Source organism: Notamacropus eugenii, chromosome 4 (assembly GCF_028372415.1).
Source record: "Notamacropus eugenii isolate mMacEug1 chromosome 4, mMacEug1.pri_v2, whole genome shotgun sequence".
Classification (NCBI taxonomy): Eukaryota; Metazoa; Chordata; class Mammalia; order Diprotodontia; family Macropodidae; genus Notamacropus; species Notamacropus eugenii.
Window position 1 is genome coordinate 455,311,108 of NC_092875.1, and position 23,837 is coordinate 455,334,944.

At 34.5% G+C, this 23,837-nt stretch overlaps 1 long non-coding RNA gene and 1 pseudogene across 1 annotated transcript in view; one reads left to right on the forward strand and one right to left on the reverse strand.

Annotated features, from left to right (window-relative positions):
* The first annotated feature begins 5,296 nt into the window (after positions 1 to 5,296).
* The window catches only part of LOC140498656 (uncharacterized), a 48,706-nt gene continuing 30,165 nt past the window's right edge, over positions 5,297 to 23,837 (forward strand). The window contains exons 1-2 of the long non-coding RNA XR_011965168.1: positions 5,297 to 5,382; positions 19,174 to 19,245. This is a non-coding gene — a long non-coding RNA (uncharacterized lncRNA). The remainder of the gene's footprint in view (positions 5,383 to 19,173; positions 19,246 to 23,837) is intronic.
* Positions 12,624 to 17,632, reverse strand: LOC140498782 (cathepsin Z pseudogene; annotated as a pseudogene).

Consider the following 23,837-nt stretch of genomic DNA (forward strand, 5'->3'; position numbering starts at 1 on the left):
ATAAAACTTAAAACTGCAGTAAAAATGCTTTGGATGAAAAGATACTATGTATGTGTGGGTGTGTGCATGTGCTCTCATGCATTTCAGAGACAATGAGAGAGGTGACTAAGTAAGAGGAGTGAAGAACGGGAGTATGATGTAATGGATTGTCAGGTGGCCTCAGAACCAAGGAGACTTGAGTTGGAGTCCCAGGTTTTGTGATTATATCATATGATCTTATTATTTTATCAATAGATGTAGAAAAAAGACAAGTTTAATAAAGTATCATATTCATTCATGTTAATTACTCAAAATCATCAAGGAATGAGATGATTTTGTTTCTCCAAACTTGTGCAAAGTTTAATTTTATTTGTTTTTTTTCTTTCTATTTGCTTATGACTATTTCCTAATGTATACTAGGAACAAACCTTGTGATTCATACAAACTATTGGCAGACTCTTTTCAAATTCTTCATTTTCTTCCAAAATTACATATGCCTATGAATAGTACATATTTTTTAAATTTTTGCCGGATGTTATACACTTCAGTTGGGACTCAGACTTGATTTGATGTCTGAATTTATACCTTAGTTTTAAATCTACAAATAAAATCCATTTGCTTCATCTGATTTTTAATTCTGGGCAACATGTAAAAACAGATCCTTTCATGATCTGTGCCATCCAAGGTATCTAGTTTGGTTTATGGTGTTTAGCTATATTTATATATGGTGGGATCTTGCCTGTCAGCAGCCTCTCCTAATATAGGGCTCTCCTTAGTTAATATGATTTCAAGTCAGCTTTTATTTCCCCTCTGTTTTTGAGAATCAGGTGAATCTAATTTCAAACTCTACTTGTTCTCATAAAGTCAAATCATTCTAAACTTAATTTGAATGAGAAATTTTTACAGAGAAATTCTCTTCAAGGCAATAGTTAAAGTGGAGGAGGAAAAGAGTGTGCTTCTGGGATGAGTGCTTTGGGCTGTAACTCTGAGGATGAGCAGAAGGAAAAAAAAATAGAATATGTTAGAAGCATTTTAAGGTTATTTCTACATTTTGCCAGACAAAAACTAAAAGAAACACCCACAAGTCTAGGACAGATTTTACTCAACACATTTTAAAATATATGTGTTGACTCTCACCTCTCCTAAATTTCCTTAAGGCATTTACAAAAATATCTTTTTCAAGGTAAAACAAAATTAAATTCTGAAATTTTACCATAGAATTTTTTTTCTCCAGACTAACATTAGACCTAAATCAAACTAGCTATACTCAATGTATCCATATACTGTCTTTAATCTTGAATAGGTTCATCCTTCAGAGAACACGAATGAAGTGTCACTGCTTTTAATTAAGGCAAAGATGAGACCAGACTCTGGTTTTTCTTTCCCTTGGAGTCCATTCACATGCCTATTCATTTGACAACGTAATTAAACACAAGACTCACTGAATTAATGACTTAAAAAAAAAAACAACAAATTGCTTTACTGGTAATCTGCTGGTCCTCTGAGTTGCAAAGCGATAATTATGTTGTAATCCTTCTGTCTCTGAAATCAGTTTAAGAAAACATTATCTTAGATCCACTAAAGATGAGAGGGTGGGAAAAAAGAGAACATGAATTACTGTGGATTTACACAAATGCAAAAAGAATCGTATTGTTATTCATATCTTTTTAATATGAACAAATAGAAATACATTATAATTTTAAATATGAGTATGTTAAGTAGATTCACATGTAAAACATTTACATCTTTGTTAGCATGAAACTTTGAACCAAAATTTTTCTTGTTAGATATTCAACAGTACAAAAACATGAAATATCTAAGAGCTAGATGGTAATGTGGAAAATTTTGGAATACAAAGGTAAAAAAAAAGGATTTGTCAAGAAGTTTGCACTCTGCTAAGAAGAATATAACACATGAAGAGATATGCTACAAAGTGAAACAAATTTCAGAAAAAAATGCTTTGAAATTATTGACAGGAAAGGACATTTTTAGTTGAGGTATAAGGGAAGGTTTCATGGAAGGGATGACTTTTGAGTTAGATCTTGAAGGAAGAGAAGGATTTCAATGAGTGGAAATGAAGATGGAGTGCAGGTATGAGAGATGGCTCAAATAAATTCAGCAAGCTAGGTGCATATAAAAACTTTAAAAATTATGTAATATTTCGACTGAGCTCAAATGTAGAGTGATTAGATGAAAGTAATATGAATTAAAGCAGGATAAGTAGGTTTAATCTTAAAGCAATAACTCATTCGATACTGACTCACCAATTAAGTATCATCCTATGCCTCCACTCCCCTTTTCAGAAATTCTTTGAAAAAAAAAAACTGTCCTAAATGTTTCCACTTCCTTTCCTCTTACTTTTTGAAACTTCCTTCATTTTGACTTCAACACTCATATGAAACCCATCACTCAACTGAAATTGTTTCCAGTGTTAACAAAGATCTTTTAAATAATGAACCTAATAGTATTTTTTTTATTCTCAGCCTTCTTGGAATCTGTCATCTGAAACTATTGATCACCTCATAAATTTCTTTTCCTCTGTTTTTTTAAATGATACTTCTCTTGATTCTCTCCCTACCTTTCTTACTATTATTTCATTGTTTCTTTTATTGGATCTTTATTTATGTTATGCCTTTTCACTATGACTGTCTGTAGCAGGAATGCTACTAGCAGCTGCTCTGGAGGTATAAGACCAATAGCACCAACATGCAGGAGGGCTGCTAACACAGGTTCTTGATTTGCTTTTCTAAAGAAAAGATAGGTTCAAAGGGATTAGCAATCTTATTTTAATTAAACAATGACAATATAAGTAGAGAGAAGAGAGTATCCAAGAAAGAATCTGATAGGCAGGTCTCCAACTGTCTAAACAATGTAATCATTACATAATCACCAGACCAGGGAGCACCAACATCTGCGTTCAAAAAACTGGGGGAAAGCTTAACAACAGCTACCCAGAACCTCATCTGGCCAAATCACAAAGAAACATTCTTCCCTTGAGTGAGCCCCAAAGTAACATACCAACCTCTCAATATATATAGTTTTCAACTAATAGGCTCAGAGCCAGGAGACATCACAGTCCATGTGATTCAGTGCCTAATTGGCTCAGTGCCAAAAGGTATGAAAGCCTACGTGACTCAGCACAGATTGTATCACAGATGTGAACTGGGCTGGAATACAAAGCAGCAAAATGTTAGTGATGGAAATACTTGTATACCTTTAGACTTGGGAACATTGCTCAATTTAATTATCATATTTAAAATTTAATTATCACATTTAAGAAGATTATTCCTGGATCTGTTTTCCATCTGAAGTCTCTTTTTCAGTCCCACCTCATCAAATACCTGTTGTACAACATTAACTGAATGTCCTGTAAGCATAAGAAATTCACCATACCCATGGTAGAACTCATTCCTCACAAGAAATCTCTTCTGCATTTCCTTATTATTCAAGAAACTGCTGTTTAGTAACCAGGTTTCAAACCTTCATGTGAGACTCAGCTCCTCTTTCTTATCTATTTCACATATTCAACCGTTTGGAAAATCTTATAATTTCTTTGGCTACAATATCTTTCACATATTTCCCCTTCTATCCATACCCATAGTTACTGTCCTCATTGAATTTCATCTGAATTACTGAAACAGGCTTTTTAAATGGATCTTTCTTCTTCATTTCATCCCATCCTAATTTATCTTCCAGTCATTTATCAAAGTGATTTTCCTGAAGTGTAAATGTCATAATTTCACCCTTTTACTTAATAAATACCAGTCACTTCCTATCACCTCCAGATCAAATATAGAGCCCTTTATTTGGCAATAAAACCTCATCAGAGCCTGGATCATTCCTACCGTTCCAATTTTCTTGCATTCTACTCCCATCCACCTACTCCGTGGTCCAAACAAATTGGCCAACTTGCTATTCTTTGCATTTGAGACTCTTTTATTTCATTTCTTGGTTCTGCATCTTTGCACTGTCTGTTCTTCATCCCTGGAAGGTTCTCTCTCAAATATTAGGATTCTTGCTTTTCTTAAAGATTCAGCTCAAGTTCAATTCCCTCCAAGAGGTGTCTTCTGGATTTCATAGCTTCTGTGGCTATATCTCCTATAAGACCATCTTCCATCTACTTCATATATAATGTTATGTTTGATTTACATATTTTCCATCATTTAAATATTGGCACTGATGCTTGATCCTACTCCTTGAGGATATGGATTATTTATTTTTATTTTTTAATTTGCATCACCAATACTTAGCACAATACCTGGCACATTGTCACAAAATTAATGCATAATAACTACTTGTCAAATGATTAATGACTTCTTATCACCAAAACAAGTCATCATTTGATGGCCAAATTTTTGGTCATGTGCCTTTTCACAGTGACTTAGGCTATGCTCCAAACCAGAAATGTCAAAGTCCAGACCCATGTAACTCACAACATTATCAAGTGAACGTGTGGAGGGGTAAGACTAAAATATAATTGGGAAAATATGTTTGCCAAATAAATAAAATATAATGAGACATAGATAATGTTACTTTGTCAATTTATGGTAATATGTAGACCATAAGGATCCATTTTGATTTGAGACTGACTTCGCTATTCTTGACGGTAGGGATATTATCTGCTCCAAGGACAATATCTAGTATTTTTTCATCTATGTAGGTCCTTCTGGAACTTGTGCTTCCTAGACAGGACCCTCAAACAATGATGGTCACCTTATACTGTGGTGAAGTTGTATGAAACTGATGAGAGTGTATTGGAAAATAAATATGTATGTTCTTAAGAATACAAGAAGTCTCTAGGAGAGCTGAATATGTTTGGGTAAGAAGAATTTGTGAATAACATTTAGAATTTTGAGCTTCAAATATTCTTATCAATTTTTATTGATTTTTTTGTGAATCAAAAGCAGTAACATTAATAATTACTAGAATTTACAATATTCACATAATAGTTTAAATAAAATTTAGGTTAGGAAATAGTAACTATAAGATTTCCAGCATAATTTCTTGGAAAAATATTCACCTGAGCCTCCCAAATTGTTAGTTCATTTTTCAAGTCAGGCTGTAGATAGACAATATAAGGCAGTTTGAAACCATTCATAAGGAGAACTGTAATATAGAGGGGGGTTTTCTTAAGTAAGAAATATTTTAGTGCCATTTTTGACAAAATTATAGGTTTTGTATTTTAACGAGGTATTTTCCTAGTGACGGTTAGATTTTTCAAATGTTAAAGTATTAGGTTCCAAAACTCTTGATTACATCATAAAGTAAAGGTTCCATCTTTTAACAAAAGTGTTGATCTCTGTTCTAGCAGGTAGCACCCAGAAATCCTTTGAAAGAATGGATGATGAATGCTCAGAAATCTAACTTCATAGGAGAAAATGTGAAATGCATTTTATTTACCAAGTAAGATACTTATGACTATGACTGAGTTACAAATGAATTTCATAGGGTCTGGACCTTATTTTTTTAACATATCTAGTTTTGAGAGGCATTATCTACAAAAGTTAGTTAATTTTAAAATTCTGGTTGCCAGTTTCATTTTGATGGTAGACAGAAACAAAACATTCTTAATGTGGCTTCTAAATAACTTTTTTCAATAAAGGGAAAGCTAAAATTTCACATCATAAAAGAGTTACTGACCTAAAATATTTTTCCTTTGCCAGAATCTAAAGAAATAAGTAGGTTTCTGTTATTTTTCATGTATAAGTTTTAAAATACCATTGCTCTGCAACATCATAGTACAACCCTTTTTTTTTGAATGATAAGGTCATTATATTTTAATTAAAAGAAGCTTTACAGTTGCAATTGAAATCTTGTTAAATAATAGTACAGAAAAAGCAACAATGTTGTACTAAAGGAAGGACAGAGACAAACACAAATTTGATGCCATGATCAATCTCTGATTATCTGGCCTATTCTGTACCATTATTGCAATTCCAGAGTCTGTTCAGGATTTCAATAAATCTCCTTTGCCCTCTTTTCAAAGCTATTAACTTCATTTCTTAAAGAAAAAAATGAGAAAACATGTAGCTTTAATTAAACAAATATGTCATCTCCTAAGTCCTTAGCCAGCAAAGACATTGCCCTTGATGATTAGACAATTAATTAAATAGTGATTTCTTTATTCAGTGGGAATAATACATGAGAATGCTTTTCATTCATTCTTTTAATTTTATTTCTTTCTTTCTTTTTACTGGCACCACTACAGAAGGAACTTGAAGAGCAGAAAATCTTCCTTTTCTCTTTTCTCCCAATGTTTTTTCTTCTTTCTTGACTTTCAAACATAATTTTATTTAGAAGTAGTGTAGCTCAAATAAGATAATTAATGCAATAACACTATTAAAGCTAAGAAGATCTATATAAACCTAAGGCATTATAATAATTACTGAACTCAGGCTTTCTGTCAAACCAGAAAGACTGTTTCACTCTCATCATGACACAACATGACTTTTTCTCAGCTCCATTTAATTGTCTTTCTAGTTTTTTCTCTTTGCTCTCCCCATCTAACTTTTCCTCACTTTCTTCCTTTCTTTTTCTCTCTCTCACTTTTCTTTTAAAGCAGTCCTCGTATATATTTGAAGGTCAAAGTGTTGACCCTTTTGTCGGTTGTGGCAATATTATTTCTATTGTAGTTTCCATTTCTTCTCTTTCATTTAGTCTGAATTTGGGAACATAATCCCTATGGAAGGGAGATAGTAGAAAGCTAATGCTGAGAGAGAGCTATAGGATCACCTTTTTTCCTGTTTTTATTTCAGTATTTTATTTCTACCCCCTTTTGTTTGGATCCTCCACCCCTCATGCCTGGACCACTGCAACAGTCTGCTGGTTTCTCTGACTGATACAAATATTTCTCCACTCCAGTTCATCCTCCACTCAGCCACCAAAGTGATTTCCTAAAGAGCAGGGTTGCACATATCACAATCCGCTTCAACTCCCAATCAATGAAATCCAGTCATCTCCAGGATTAAATATAAAGTCCTTTGTTTGATGTTCAAAGTCTTTGATAACCTAACCCTAAATACCTCCACATTTCCAGTAATTATACACCTCTGTGATCCAGTGACAGAGACTTGCTTGTTGTTCCCCTACAAAGACGTTGCTCTAGGCTTTGGAGATTTTCTCTGGCTGCTCCTTATGTTTGGAATGCTTTCTCTCCCCTCATCTTTGCCTTTTAGTTTCCTTGGCTTTTTAAAAGTTTCATCTAAAATTATACTGTCTTCAGGAAACCTTTCCCCAATACTTTTTTTTTTAAATAATGTTTTGTAGTGCCATCATTATGGGTAAAAATTTTAACTTTTGTTCCAAATTTTGAGTTCAAATTCTCCTCCTTCTTCGCTCTACTCTAACCCCCTCATTGAGAAGGCAAGCAAATTGAGACAGGCTTTACATGTATAATCATCCAAAACATTTTTCCATGTAAGTCATGCTATGAAAGCGGACAAAAAAAGCCCAGGAAAAATAATGTAAAGAAAAAGTGTGCTTAGATCTTCCTTCAGACTCTATCAGTTGTTTTTCTGTAGATGGATTGCATTTTTTATCCTAAGTCCTTTAGAAATGTATTGGATCATTGTATTGAGAACAGCTAAGTTATTCACAATTGAAAATCACAATATTGCTGTGTAATGTGTATAATGTTCTCCTTGTTCTGCTCCTTGAACTTTACGTCAGTTCATATAAGTTCTTTCAGGTTTTTCTGAGAGTATCCTGGTCATCATTTCATACAGCACAATAGCTTTCCATCACAATCATATAATACAACTTGTTCAGCCATTCCCCAATTGATGGATATCCCCCCAATTCCAAATACTTTGCCACCACTAAAATAGCTGCTATGCACATTTTGGTACATACGCATTTTTCCTTATTTGTTTTTTTATCTCTTCAGCATATAGACCTTTTGGTGGTATTCCTTGATCAAGGGATACGCATGGTTTTATATCCCTTTAGTCACAGTTCCAAATTGCTCTCTGGAATGATTGAATCAGTATGCAACTTCACCAAGAGTGTATTAGTGTGTTAATTTTTCCACATTCCCTCCAACATTTGTCATTTTCCTTTGCTGTCAAATTAGCCAATCTAATAAATGCTGGAGGTAGCTCAACTATTTAATTTGCGTTTCTCTTATCATCAGTGATTTACAGCATTTTTTTCATGATTGTAGATAGCTTTTATGACTTCATCTGAAAACTGCTTGTTCATATCCTGTGACCATTTACCAGCTGTAAATGCCTCTTATTTCTATACATTTTATGTTGTTTTCTATATATTTGAGAAATAAGGTCTTTGTCAGAGAAAGTTGCTATGAATTATTCTTCAAAGTTATGATTTCTGTGTATTTCTCCTATCCTATTTCCCCCATTTATACTTCTCTCTGTTTCAGAGCTCACAGCTCCACCAGCAATGAATTAATTAGTGTTCAAACTGTCCCACATATTCTCCAACATTTATTATCTTGCTGTTTGTCATGTTAGCAAACTGATAAGTGTGATGCAGTATCTCAGAGTCGTTTTGATTTGCCTCTCTCTAATCAACAGTGATTTAGAGCATTTTTTCATATGACCATAGATAGTTACAATTTCCTCCTCTGAAAAGTGCCTGCTCATATCTTTTGCCCATTTATCAATTGGTATATTCTTGCTCATTTGACCCATTTCTCTACATATTTTAGAAATGAGGCCTTTATCACAGACACTAGTTTCAAAATTTCTTTCCCAGTTTTCTGCTTCCCTCCTAATCTTCGTTGCTATGAGTTTGTTTGCACCAAAATTTTTCAATTTAATGTAACCAAAATTATCCAGTTTTCAATGTTCTCCATCTCTTATTTGGTCAAAAATTTCTGTATTCTCCATAAATATAACAAATACACTACTGCTTGCTCCCCTTGTTTGTTTATATTGTCAATCTTTATGCCTAGATTATGTATCCATTTGGACTTTATTCTTGTGTACTGTGCCAGGCATTGGTCTATATCCATTTTCTGCCACACTGTTACCCAGTTTCCCAGCAAATTTTGTCAAACAGTGAATTCTTATCCCAAAAGCTGGGGTCCTAGAGTTTATGAAGCAATAGATTGCCATATTCATTAGCTACTGTGTTTGGAGTATTTAACCTATTCCACTGGTCTATCCATCTATTTCTTAGCCAGTCCCAAGTGATTTTGATGATTACTGCTTTGTAAATACAATTTGAGATCGGGTAAGGCTAGGCCACCTTCTTTAGCATTTCTTTTCATTAGGTCCCTTGATATTCTGCACCTTTTGTTCTTTCAAATGAATTTTGTTAATAATTTTTCTTGCTCTGGAAAATAATTATCTGGTAGTTTGATTGATATGGCACTGAATAAGTAAATTAATTTAGGTCAAATTGTCATTTTTATTATATTGGTTCAGCCTACCCAAGAGCAACTGAAGTTTTTCCATTTACTTAGATCTGACTTTATTTGTGCAAAAAGGGTTTTGTAATTGTATTCATACAGTCCCTGGATTTGTCTTGGCAGGTAGACTTCCCCATATTTTATATTGTCTGCCATAGCTTTAAATGGTATTTCTCTTTCTTTCTCTTGCTGTTGGGCTTTGTTACTAATATATAGAAATGCAAATGATTTATGTGGGATTACTTTGTAACTGCAATTTTGTTAAAGTTCTTTATTATTTCAAGTAGTTTTTCACTTGATTCTCTGGGATTCTCTAAGTATATCACCATATCATCTGCGAAGAGTGATAACTTATTTTCCTTTTTGTCTATTCTAATCCCTTCAATTTCTTTTTCTTCTCTTATTTCAGCAGCTAACATTTCTAGTACCATATTGAATAACAGTGGTGATAATGGATATCCTTGTGTCAACCCTGATTTTATTGGATCTATTGAAGAGAAATGCATCTAGCTTATCCTCACTGCATATAATCCTTGCTGATGGTTTTAGATGGATACTGCTTATTATTTTATGGAAAGTTCCATTTATTCCATTATGTTTTCATTAGGAATGGGTGTTTTATTTTGTCAAAAGCTTTTTTCTGCATCTATTGAGATAATCCTGTAGTTTTCTATTAGTTTTGTTGTTGATGTGATTAATAATACTAATAGTTTTCATAATTTTGAACCAGCCCTGCATTCCTTTTATAAATCCTACATGATTATAATGTATTATTCTTGTGATAAGTTCCTGTATTCTTTTTGCTAAAGTCTTATTTAAAATTTTTGTATTCATATTCATTAGAGAAATTGGTCTGTAATTTTCTTTCCCTGTCTTAGCTCTTCCTGGTTTAGGTATCAGCAAAGTATTTGTACCTGAAAAGAATTTGGTAGGACTACTTCTTCCCCAATTTTCCCAAATAGTCTATATAGTATTGGAATTAAGTGTTCTTTAAATGCTTGATAGAATTCACTTGTAAATCCATCTGGCCCTGGAAAATTTTACCTTGGGAGTTCATTGATAGTTAGTTCAATTTCATTTTCTGAGATGAAGTTATTTAAGTATATTACCTCCTCTTCTGTTAATTTTGGCAACTTAATTTTTTTAAAATAATCATCCATCTCATTTAGATTGTTGAATTTATCGGTATACAGTTGGGCAAAGTAATTTCTAATTATTGTTCTAATTTCCTCCTTATTGGAGATTAGTTCACCATTTTCATTTTTCATCTTGCAAATTCGTTTTCTTCTTTCTTTTCTTTTAATCAAATTGACCAAAGTTTTATCAATTTTATTTTTTTCATAAAACCACATCTTAGTTTTATTAACTATTTCAAAAGTATTCTCAAATTCAATTTTATTCATCTTTACTTTGGTATCCAATATTTCTAATTATGTATATTTGGGATTTTCAGTTTGTTCTTTTTCTAGCTTTTTCAACTGCGTGCCCAATTCATTGATTTTCTCTTTCTCTATTTTATTTAAGTAGGCATTCAAAGACATAAAACTTCCTTGTAAGAACTGCTTTTGCAGTATCCCATAAGGTATGGTAGGTTTTCTTATTATTGTTATTCTCTTGAATGAAGTTACTGTTTTTATCTAAGGTTTCTTGTTTAACCCACTCATTCTTTAGCATGAAATTGTTAAATGTTTGATTTATCTTTCCATGGCCTTTAATTATATATAATTTTTATTTCATTATGATCTGATAAGGTTGCTTTAACTATCTCCTAAAACTATAGGTTTTTGTATCCTAGTACATGGTCAATTTTTGTATATGTGCCATGCTGAGAAAAAGGTATATTCCTTTCTATCTCCATTCAATTTTCTCCAGAGATCTATCTTATCTGCCTTATCTGGAGTTTTATTCACCTCCTTAACTTCTTTCTTGCTTATTTAGGTTAGATTTATCAAGTTCAGAGAGGGGGAGATTAAGGTTCCCCATGAGTATAGCTTTGCTGTCTATTTCTTCCTGTAACTCTCTTAACTTCTCCTTTAAGTATTTGAATAGTGGAGATATATGTTTAGTAATGATATTTCTTCATTGTCTATGGTGCCTTTTAGTAGGATATAGTTTTGTTCTTTATCTTTTTTGATTAGATCTATTTCTGCTTTTGCTTTGTCTGAGATTAGGATTGCTACCCCTGCTTTTTTTATGTCAGCTGAAGCACAATATATTCTGCTCCAATCTTTTATCTTTAATATGTGTGTATCCCCCATTTCAAATGTGATTCTTGTAAAGAAAATATTGTTGGATTGTGGTTTTCAATCCATTCTGCTATCCATCAGCATTTTATGGGAGAGTTCATCACATTCACATTCACAGTTATGATTATTATCTGTGTCTTTTCCATCATTCCTTTCCCCCTCTTTATTATTTTAACTCTCTCTTCTCCCAGACTCAGTGGTTGGTGAACTAGTGTTTGCACTAGTGTCTTCCATATTACTCTGGTTGTGCTGAGGCACATCAGGGGTCCTGGTGTTTATAATTGAGAGTTCCACCAACCTGTGTCTCAGGATCTCCTCCTGGTTCACTGAGGTGGGGCTGCCTGGGACAGCTCTGGTCCTGAATTGGTCCCCTTCAGCCACAGCAAGTGGGACACCCCTCCTTGTAATTTTTCTTGCCTCACAGCTAAGAGACTGTTAGTCCCTTTGGGTGACCCAATGTTCCAGGATTTTTCCTGGGAAAATATTTTATGTGTTTTTCAACCTCAATAAAGGGAAGGGTGGAGCATTTGCCAATCACTCTTGACATCTTGGTTCGTGAAATTTCAAGTAAGTGACTTACAGACATTTAAGATGGGGGTTGATAGTCTCATGAGCAGCTCCTGCAGTTGTCTGGGTCTCCATGACTCTCTCTCATCCACTTTCACTGGACCTTGATCCTAGATTGATATGCCCAAGATTTCTCAGTGTTGCCTCAGAACACATGGTGCTTCCTGCTTGGCTCTGCCATGGTGGGGTCTGTGCTGGTACAGCTTAAACGCTGTGCACTCCTTCAGCCCTGTGCAACAGATCCTTTCGGTAGACTTTCCAGTCTGTCCTGCGCAGGAAATCTGCCACAGTCTGTCTCCTATTGGATTCTGCCCCTCTACAATCTGTTCAGATTCTCTTTTTAGAGGTATCTGAAAGAATTTGTCTTATAGTTTAGGTGAGTAGTTGCTCTTACTCTTCCATCTTCATAATCTTTTTTGAGACTCTTATTTAGCTCTGTTTTTATTGGTCAACTATTTTTACTGTGTTCTTGCAATCTAGAACAAAGAAAAAAAAGAATAGTATTTCCAAAAATAAGACTTTCTTGATTCTGAAACTTTTGAGAGTTGACATGTTCCTAATACTATACAAATATAAATATAACATAAATTATAAAAATATGGTTTTTGTAGGTCTGTTTTTTTGAATAATTTCAAATTTTGCAATATGCTTTCCAAAAAAGTCCTTTCAATGGCAGGTGAAAATGCCTTTCTCCTTGGTAATGTTTATGTATATGGCAGTGCTATGCTTCGGGAAAACAGACTAATGGGTATGACTCCAAAGGAATTAATGTTAGGGTACACAGAGTTATAATAGCTCATGTATTAATGCTGCCATGTCAAAAATATATTATCAAGTATGGCCTTGAAGACATTTAAAAGGAAAAAAAAAAAAACAGAGCAAGAACAAGGTGATGGCAAGCAACCTGTGCATACTATTTGGCAGAACATAGAACAGCTCTTGTGATAATAGCATTACTTACTACTATGTGAACATAGTAAATTATCCTTAAGAAAGAGTAAATTACTCACTTTCCTATCTGTACCCTCACTTCAACTTTAGTAGATGATTATGTTGCTGAATATAGAAAATTTGTTTTTTTTTCATTGCATTTCTCATTAAAAATTTACTTTTTGTAGTCCTATCTGACAGATTAATATAGCTTACCTAGACTATATCTGTTATAATAAATTTTTTTGCGTCTCTTGTTTTTCACTTCAAGCCAACAGTTTTATCTGTACCCAAAGTGTTATCAGGTACAGCTGCACAATCACTAAGATTGATCAGTTTTGGGAAGGAGTAGCATAGCTATTGAATTGATTTTTTTTTCTGGATTTTAACTGTGATAAGCAAGAGGAATCATTTAATTTCCCCAAATATTTGGATTTCATTGAAAATTGCTACCTGGTCAAATGGTAACAAGGTTAATATTGCACGCTCCCTTTCAATAGCTTCTTTTCTGTATTCTCTGCTACATTTCTCTTAATTTGAGTGTTATTAAAAAACTACTATATTTCTAGGGAATCTCTTCCTTGCACAAGTTGTTTTGGAAAGTCAAGGCTTGCTCCCTGATGTTTCAACGCATTATATCTTTATATAAATGATAACGCCTGAAGGACAGAGAATAGGAGAGTGACAATGCCTATACTTGAGCTTGGAAACTTAAACAAATTTGTACTCTTAATGGCAAATTGTTCACTTGTTCTTGACAATTGCTTTTCCTGACCTCTATCTTTAAGTCTTTATTTTCAATAGTAGAAGAGTTAATGAGGCAAAGCTATTGTCTCACTGTTCCATTAACTAGGACCATTGCATGACTGGTCTGATTACTAGTAATCTTCCTAGTCTTTTTTATGGTGTCCACATAAGGGATATAACTTCTTACACAAATGCAGTTTTATATTAAGAAAACCTAGATTATTGAAACAGTGACTACTTTGATCCACTACTACCTAAAGATCAGTTCTGTTATATTTCACTTGTCCTTCAGGTTTGTCAGTACCACTAAGGGGGTGAGAGTGTTTAGTTTCTCTGTCATTGACTCAAATGCCCATATATTATGTTCCCCTCATTTTGGGGGTCATTGGAACCTTCATTTCCTTCGACTACTTAGATTAACTTTTACAAAGGAAGGTTTGTTTCAAAGGTACAGCAAAGACAGACACACAAATATCCCCCATTCTAATCCTTGCTGGGGGAAGCATTATCCCCTTTGACAACACATCAGACTGTGGGGAAAGGAAGTGGATTAGAGTTAAAACTTAATTCACTTCCCTAAAAGCATGACCCCCACTAAATTGCAAGTTCAAAGCTCCTCTGCGTTTCCATCCCAGAACCCTGATTTCTGAGGCCTTCCTCACTGGCCTGACAACAACATCTAGGTTAGAATCCAAATACTATCTCCAACGTCACCATGGTTCAACCTCCCATATCTAAAGTTTCTATTTCCTGAACCTAGAGTTGAAAACCAAAAACAAAACAGACGCAAACTATAAACCTGATTCAGGGAGCCATAGGACCTAAAAAAGAGAAGGGAGGATAGACCTTTCTTCATCAAGTGTAGTTCATGTTGCTCAAACTGAGTGAACAGTACCTTTACCCCCTTATATATAGTTGGACAATTATAGACACAGTTCAAGTCTGTAGTTCTTTTTAATTAATTCTTTTTAGTTTTCAACATTCATTTCCAAAAGATTTTGAGTTCCAAATTTTCTCCCCATCTTTCCCCTCCCCTGACCTCAAGACACTGTGTATTCTGAATACACTTCTCCCAATCTGCCCTCCCTTCTATCACACCCCTTTCTTCCCTTATCCCTATCTTTTTTCTTGTAGAGCAAGATAGATTTCTATACCCCATTCCCTGTATATTATTTTTCTCAGTTGCATTGGGCTTGAAGATTGTTTGATCCTTATTATTATTATTTTTGGTTCTGAGTTCCAGAATTTGCTTTGAGGTATTATTCTGTAGTTGTCTGGAGGTGAATGATTTATGGGAATTCAGAGGAATTCCTGCCTTACTTTTTCATCTTGACTCTCTATTCCAAAATACGTTCCAAGAAAACTCTTGCCTAGTTTGTGAAAAGTTGGACAAAACTGAAACAATTAATGACAATAACTTCTGATTCTAAGTCAACAGTTCCCTAGAAATTTTTTCAAATAACCAGAACCATCCAAATTATTTCAAATTCCTTCTAAATTTGAATAAAACAGGCAATATCGTGAATATAGTAGGGAATTAAGAGAAAGCTATACAAATAACTATGTACATACGTATATATGCATATGTTTGAGTGTATATGGGTGCACACAAACATGCATCTGTACGTATTTTCTAGTTTCTCTTATTAGTGTGGAGGCAATCCTGACCTTTCAAAAGCAATGACTGCAGTGTATGAACTTTGGCAAGTTCTATCTCTCCTCCTGGGAACGCTTCAAGTCTTAGCCCCATCATAGAATTATAGCCTCATGATTTTGTTTTCTAAAAAGGACACCAGAATGCATTTAGTCAATCCCATTCATTTCATAAATAAGGATACTGGAACCCTAGAAGGTAATGTACATTGTCTGGACACACAAGTAGGAGTAAAATCCAGGTTCTCTGGTTTCAGAGACAGTATTCTTTCTATTATACCACATGACAGTTGATGACTGCTTTATGAAGTCTAGTCTAGCAGTTGAAATGTGCCTTTGCATATAAGCTTTGCAATCAGTGACCATTTTTTGTATGAAATAGAGAAAAATATAACATGCACCTCATTTCCACATGACTCTCTTCAGCTTCTGCTGTGATGTTGGCAGTGACAGAAAAGAGATCAGAGAGAATGCTAAGAATCACAATTTTAGACTGCCTATAAACATTAACTTAACAGTTGGTACTTTAAATGTGAGATATTTGTCCAGCAGCCAATAAACTAGCCATGTAATTATCAGGAAAGAAATTATATTAATTACAGTTCCTGACATTCTCTTTGTAAATAAAACAAGAAGAAAACGGCAGTTTGTATCTAACCTCTAAGGCTCATACTTTTCCTGGCAAAGATGCTAAAGTGCTTTGCCATTTCCTTCTCCGATGGATTAAGGCAAACAGAGGCTCACCTATGGTTTTACTGCTAGCAAGTGTCTGAGGTCATATTTTAAGTCACATTTTTCTGACTCCAGATCCAGTGCTCTATCCACTGAGCCATCTAGCTGCTTCCTGTTTGATACCGACTCTAGAAGGCTTTAGGGAAGGAAATGAATATCATGGATGGGAAAATTTTCCTTATTCCTCCTTGGCAAGAGAATGTACTAAAAGCACAGGGATATGTGAAAACTGGGAACTGAGGCTGCAGAATTCAGAACCCATAGACTTAGAATGATATTTACAAGTAATACATACCAATAGAAATGGGGAAAGAAATGGCAGGGGTAGAGACAAATTGCTGGAGGAAAATGTTCAGGTGGAAAAGAAGTTTGCTGAATTACATAAGAAGTTTTCTCTGCTACATTGTCAGAACTCTCCTTTAGTAAAGCAAACTAGAAAGTATCAAGTGGTAGCAGAAAAGGTTGCTATAAGGTTGTTGTTATTGTGTTCATCCTTCGTTTCTGAAGAAGACCATAACCTCAGAGAAATGATGACATGACTTGTACTTGACTTTGTTTTGAGCAAGGGGATAGCTGGGCAAGGTCACCAGCCTCACTGTCTCCTTGGCAACTGTTAAACTTGTCACATTCCTAGTCTTTGGCCTGGTAGATGTGCAAGTCTCATCAAGAGTGCAATGCTTGTTAGCATATATCCGCACAAAGAGATCATTCCTCCTTTCACAGGACCCAGGGTTGCCTCAGTCAATCACATGTTGCACAGACAAGAGTGTAGATGACCAGGCTCCCTTTCACTTAATGTTGATTCAATATGCCAGGGTGTTGGTGCTGCCATGGGCCCAGCAGGAACCTCAGTACTGGGGGATGTACTAATTCTGGGTGATGCTGATACAGTTGACCCCTTTTACATTGCTCTAGTCCCAGACTTCGGACAGCTCAGAGGGAGCAAGTACTTGTGGAGCCAGAGGTAGATGCTGTGTCCCTGGGGTGGGTCCCCCAGAAACAACTGGTAGCAACTCTGGCCCTCCAGGTAGTAGATGCCCATGTAATCTGGGCTCTAGCTGTCCAAGAGTAGTTGCAGAAGTGGTATTAGCTATGGCAGCAACAGCCCCTAAAGAGGAGTTATCTTGTGCTTCCTCTGGGTGCCCAGACCTCGCTTCCCCTCTTTACCCAGGACATGGAGGAATGGACCCAGGCCAGATTAAAGAAGTTCACAGATGGGATATGTGAATAAGGCTATGAAAGTGGTTTCATAGACTCCAGAAGCATGGCTGGTGCCAATAAATGCCACAAGACTCTCAGAGGGGATGGAATACCATACTGTTAACCAGTGGAAATTTGGGGAAAAGCTGTGAAGATAATCTTAGTCTCCATCTAGGATGGGATCCTTCTGACTTACTTTCCCCATTTGTTCTTTTGGAAAGGAACATTTCCCACCTGACTATTGGAGAGAGAGACAGAGACAGAGACAGAGAGAGAGAGAGAGGGAGAGGTGGGAGAAATAATTACTTTGTACCTAGGAAGCAGCTAGTTGTTTATCAGTGCCATTTTCATGATTTCTAAATGACTGTTGTTTTTTTCTACAAAAAATGTTCTTTACCAGTACTATTTACCATGGCAAACTCTGCTCATCCCTTTATACTCATCCATCTAAGGACTTCTAAGTGGCACTTTGATCAAGCAGTGGATGAGGAATTTGGGAGCTAAGTGCAAAACTGACCTAAGGCACTTAGCTGTGTGAGCCTGAGAATGTCATTTAACATCTGCCTTTCTTCTCTCATATGTAAAATAAGGATAATAATCTCACATATATTCCAAGGTTGTTGTGATAATCAAATAAAATGACATTTTAAAAATGCTTTGCAGACCTTAAAATTAGATAGATAAATAGATAGATAGATGAATAGATCTATATACACATACACACACATATATACAAATGTATACAAATAAAGATATGTGTATATGTGTGTGATGCTGATATGACACCTGTTCATTTCACAGTCAATGTTATTTTATTTTATTTTTGATATCATCTTTTGAGTGACTGACTATGGAGCAGTGGGACCAGTACCTATTTATCAGATTTACTTATGTTCTATCAAGGTTGTTTTTTTTTCTATATGTTATATTCAGCATGTCTAGTGTATTGAAAATACTTAGCAATAATAGGAAAGATATGTCCACCATCTTTTAAAACTGAATAATCATAGAAATTTTTTTTTAAATTTGATATATATCCATTATCTGCACAACATGAATTTAGTCCTGAGGTAGCTCAAATAGAGAGTAGAGAAATAAAAAGAGAGAAAATTATCTCCATTGTACTACATTAATATTTCTTTAAAAATAGGAATTGAGAATCTCTTACTCATAGAAAAATATTTCTTTTTTCTAATTTTTCCCCACGTTTGTGTTCCTTAGACATGTTTTCTCTGTCAGTAGCAGTGCATTTTTTGCTGAGAAAAACAAATTTGCCTATTAATACAAACCAGCAGTAACAATTTGTTTGTCTGAAGATGACCAAGCTATAAATCCTTTGGTATCAAGGGATATAATTGTGTTCAGAAGAACAATGTATTATCACACCTGAATTCTACAAGACACCTATGTATGACAATGAATACAGACTGCAATATTTGTTTAAGTAATCTGTTATTCTTTATATTAAGTCTCCTGTTATTTTCCAATGTAGGTGTGTGCAATTGTGCAAATATTTATTTTTTACAATCTGAGAAATGATGAGTGTGAAAAAATATATTTTAAAATTTGTGAAAATACTTGAAATTCTTGCTTTAAGAAACAGGAGCAATGCAAACAATTTGTTAAATTAATTTGTTCTAGTGAGATACAAGTATTCATTTAAAAAATAAAAGGAGAAATCAAAACTATTAAGAAAAAAAGATTTATAAAGATTCTGGGATATTTATTTTTCTTTCTTTTTTTTAGGTTATCCAGAGATGCATTTCCTGAGAAGACATGCACACAACAGACATTATAAAGCATATTCCCAGCTTGCAGGTACACTCTCTGTAGTTTTAGCTTGTTGATCCCCTAGAGGACTAAGCTTATACTTAAAGCAGTTGCTACAGAGTATTTCCCCTCTCAAAGTTCACTTTTGGATGTAGCCTAGCTGGTGGATGAGCCACTACTGGACCAACTCCCACATATCATTCCTGAAGCTTTGTTTATGAACTGCTTTTATATTTTGGTATGGACTCCTGACCTTTCAAGTTTCTGAAACAGTCCTGTACCAAAGTAAAGAAGACAGATAGGATAGGTCTGGTCATCCTAGACACAGGCTTGCCAGGGAGACCAGGGGCTCATTGTCTTCCTGATGACTCCAAGTGACAAAGACCACTCCTTCACCTGGTGTCAGTTGCTACTCTGACTCCTAATACTTTGTGGTCCTCCTCGAATGCATAAAAAAAAAAAAAAAAAAAAAAAAAAAAAAAAAAAAACCAACTTAACTTTTTAAAGACAACCAATTAGTGACTGTGGTGAAAATACTTATGGCCCAGGCACATAGGGAGAACAGGCATTTTTCACACCTCTTTATTTCTTGAGTTTGATCCCAAATGCATACACCAAATATCATAAAGTTGTCGTTGCCCTCATAATTTTTTTAAAGAAATCACATTTCCCTGGAGTGTTGTGGTGAAATAAATTGGAATTTTTGAAACGGTAAAAATTATATTTAATAACATGTTATAAAGCAGCAGGATATAATAGATTCAGAATAGGAATTCCTGAGTTCAAATGCTTGCTTTATTCTTCTTGTCTGTGCTGCCTTCACTTAATCTTTCTGGACCTTAGTTTCTTCATCTGTGCAACTGAAGAAATTGGTCTATATGACTAAGATGTATATCTTACCAGTATCAAAAGCTGAAAGTTGTTGGAAACAAACCTTCTGAGGCCCAAAGGTAAGAAGAGACCTGCAGAACTCGGAAGTTAGGTAGGGGCCAAAATTAACTTTTGTAGCTCACAGATTGGCATTTAGCATCTCATTTTACAAGTAAAGGTATAATTAATGATTAAACTATTTTGAAAATAAACCATGTTAAAAAAGAGAAATTTCAATTAAAATCAATTAATTACACTCATTACTTAAAATTTTATTCATCATGAAATCATATTAACGTTAAAATTTGTTTGGCTAAGAGGTATAAATTGCAATGTATTTTTCAGGTTTTCTTACTGCTTAAATTAAGTAATGACCAAAAATGATAAAAAGATATGATTCTCACTCCTCTCAGACTAGAGAGAGATTGACAATTATTGATTGCTGCAGGTCATGTAACAAATATGAAAGAGTACACAGTGGCAACTCTCTCACCAAGTTACATGATGGACACAACAGTGACTAGTGGAAGGTGGATTATCTAGTGCATATGCAAAGCATTTATTGCATCTTCACTTTCTTTTATAACTTCTACATTTTTGGCAGCCATCTGAAATCCTTTGGTGGGCTGCAAATGATATGCTCACTGCATGTTGTGCAGGCATAGGTAAGAACATGTGTTCTACTATATTTAAGAAAAAAATCTTTAGAAAAGGAAGGACAAAGTCAAAAGATGGGGTAAAAGGAATAAAAGATGAGCTTTTGCTCTATAATAGATTGAGTTTAGGTATGTTTCCTTTTATTTCTTCTTAGAAATCTTTCTCTTAAATTGATCCTATGGATGAGGAGACCGAAACACAGAAAAATCTTATGATTTACACAAGGTTACAGAGTTAGGTTAATGATAGAACTGGGACTAGAATCTAAGTCATTTTCCTCACAAAGGATATTTTTTACTTTATTTCTTTTCTCCACTGTCACTGTCAGAGAGGGTCTAACTAGCAATGTGGCTTGTCCTACCTCCCAGTAATTACTGTTTTTTTCTTTTTTTGCTAATTTAAGATCTGAATATTCTAACAGTACAAAATTACTATCTTAATTTTAAAGTACCTTTCCTGATAGTGGCATATCAGTAGCTCACTCAAAATGATTAGATGAACTGCAGTTATAACTAAAAATATACTTCCCAAAAGCAAGCTTCAGTTTCTATATTCCCTGGAGATTCATATAAAATCTTCTAGAAGTATGATAAGATAAAGAATCCTGAGAAGCAGACAAGGAACAAGGATATTCTCAAGGTGACAGTCCTTTATTGTTGCAAAAATGATTCTGGGATTATGGAGCTCTAAAATATCCCTGCAAAAAATGATCATAGAAACTTTAAAAGAACCCAAATGCAAATAGGAGCACAGAGCTCCCTTGACATATGTGTCAACTCTCTTTTACCCTCTCAGCTAAAATGATCTTGTAAAGGGAAAGGATATCTTCTTTTGCTAGGCTGTCTTTACATTATATTAACAGATCTCTAAACACCAGGTGAATTTATTGAATTGTTGCACTTCTTAAATAATTATTAAGTCCTTCATTTTAGGACGTTGTTCAGATCTCTAAAGATATATTACACAGAGTAATTTCAGAAGGAGAAGAAAAAAGAGGAGAATAAGTGGGTAAATATTCAGTGGGCCAAGATTTGGAATGGTCTGAAGTATCATTAGGTCAATAATTCTGTCACACCCTAAGATTTATTCTTTCAGAGGCTTCAGAGTTAGAATATTTCATTAGTACTTTTGGAAATGAAAATGAATGGATTTAATTCTCTGTAGTATGTGGGGGGGGGGGAGTGGGTGAGGGGGTAGCAGAGTGGAAATACCAGGAATTTCACTTGGAGTAATGAAAAAAGACAATGGATAAACAATGAGCAACGGTATAGGGGGAAAGAAGGATTTTCTCCTCCCACCCCTATCCATGTTCTCACCATGCATTCACTCCTCAACCCATAATATACTGCTATTGGGAACTAGGAATTAGGAAATGAGAAAACATTCTCTACAGCATCTAGCACATATAAGCAAAATATAAATACTAATCTTAAATGTAGCTGTTAAAAATTGTCAATATTATTGTTATTATTATCCTTAAAAAGTCATACCTAAATAAAAAAAAAAACAGTTATTGACCAACTACTATGAGCAACTAAAAATACATAAGACAGGATTGTGTTCAAAGACTTTACATTACATTTGGTTTAGAGAAACAAATATGTAATTGCCAATTAAACAAAAGGTAATGGGCTAAGTATTAAGGTGAGATGAAGCATAATGAGAAATTTGAGAAAAAAAGAATGAATTTTACCTGAACTTCAAGGGAAGGTTACATAGATAATATAGCCTCAGATTTGGAAGCATGAGAATAGGTCAGAAAAGATGCATTTCTTATGACCTGCTATGCGTTAAGCATTTTTCAAATAATATCTCAATTTATTCTCATATAACCTTAGGATTTAGGTTCTACTATTATACCCATGCTATAGTTGAAGAAACTGAGACAAATAGAGGTTAAGTGACTTTCCCAGCATCACAAACTATTGATTAAGGTCAAATTTAAATTCACATTTTCCTGACTCTAGGTATAGCACTTTATCCATATTGTCATGTAGCTGCCTCTAGATGAATTATGGGAGAATAGAAGAACCTCAACAGATATAGTGGAGAGTGTTTTCAGGGACATGGAGAAGAAAAAGCTTAGGATAGAATGGAAAGTGGAGAGTAATAAAATTTGGCTTAATGATGATAGGTAGAAATATGACAAAAGGTAGATTACTAGCAATTGTATGAATAATGCTTTGGGAAGAAGATTGGAAGTAAAAAAGCAGTTAGGCAGCTATTGCAATAGTCTAGGATTAAAAAGAGATTCAATTGTGAACTAGGGTTGTTGTGAGAAAAATAGACAGGAGAAGTTGAATATGACATATATTGCTCAGGTAGAAGTATTAAAACTGGTGAAAAGTAAAAAATCTATTGAGGAGGGGAAGGGAGATGGGAAACTAAAAGCACAAATGATGGGAAAGAGGATGGAGGGGAAGACACAGATTGTAATAATAACTGTGAATGTGAATGGAATGAACTCTCCCATAAAACAGAGATGGAGAGCAGAATGGATTAAAAGCCATAACCCAACAATATATTGTTTACAAGAAACACATTTCAAATGGGGGATACACACAGGGTAAAGGTAAAAGGTTGGAGCAGAATATATTGTTCCACAGCTGATGTAAGAAAAGCAGGAGTAGCAATCCTAATGTCAGACAAAGTAAAAGTAGAAATAGATCTAATCAAAAGAGATAAAGAAACTAAATCCTGTTAAAAATCACAATAAACAATGAAGCAATATCATTACTAAACTTGTATGCTACAAGTGATATAGTATCCAAATTCTTAGAGGAGAGGTTGGGGGAGTTGAAGGAAGAAATAGACAGCAAAACTATATTAGTAGGGGACCTCAACCTCCCCTTCTCTGAACTTGATAAACCTAATCTCAAAATAAACAAGACAGAGGTTAAGGAGGTAAGTAAAACTCTGGATAAGGTAGATATGATAGATCTCTGGAGAAAACTGAATTGAAATAGAAAGGAATATACCTTTTTCTCAGTGGTCCATGGCACATATACAAAAATTGAACATAAACAAGGGCATAAAAATCTCACAATCAAGTGCATAAAGGCAGAGATAGTCAATGCATCCTTCTCAAATCATAATGTAATAAAAATTATATG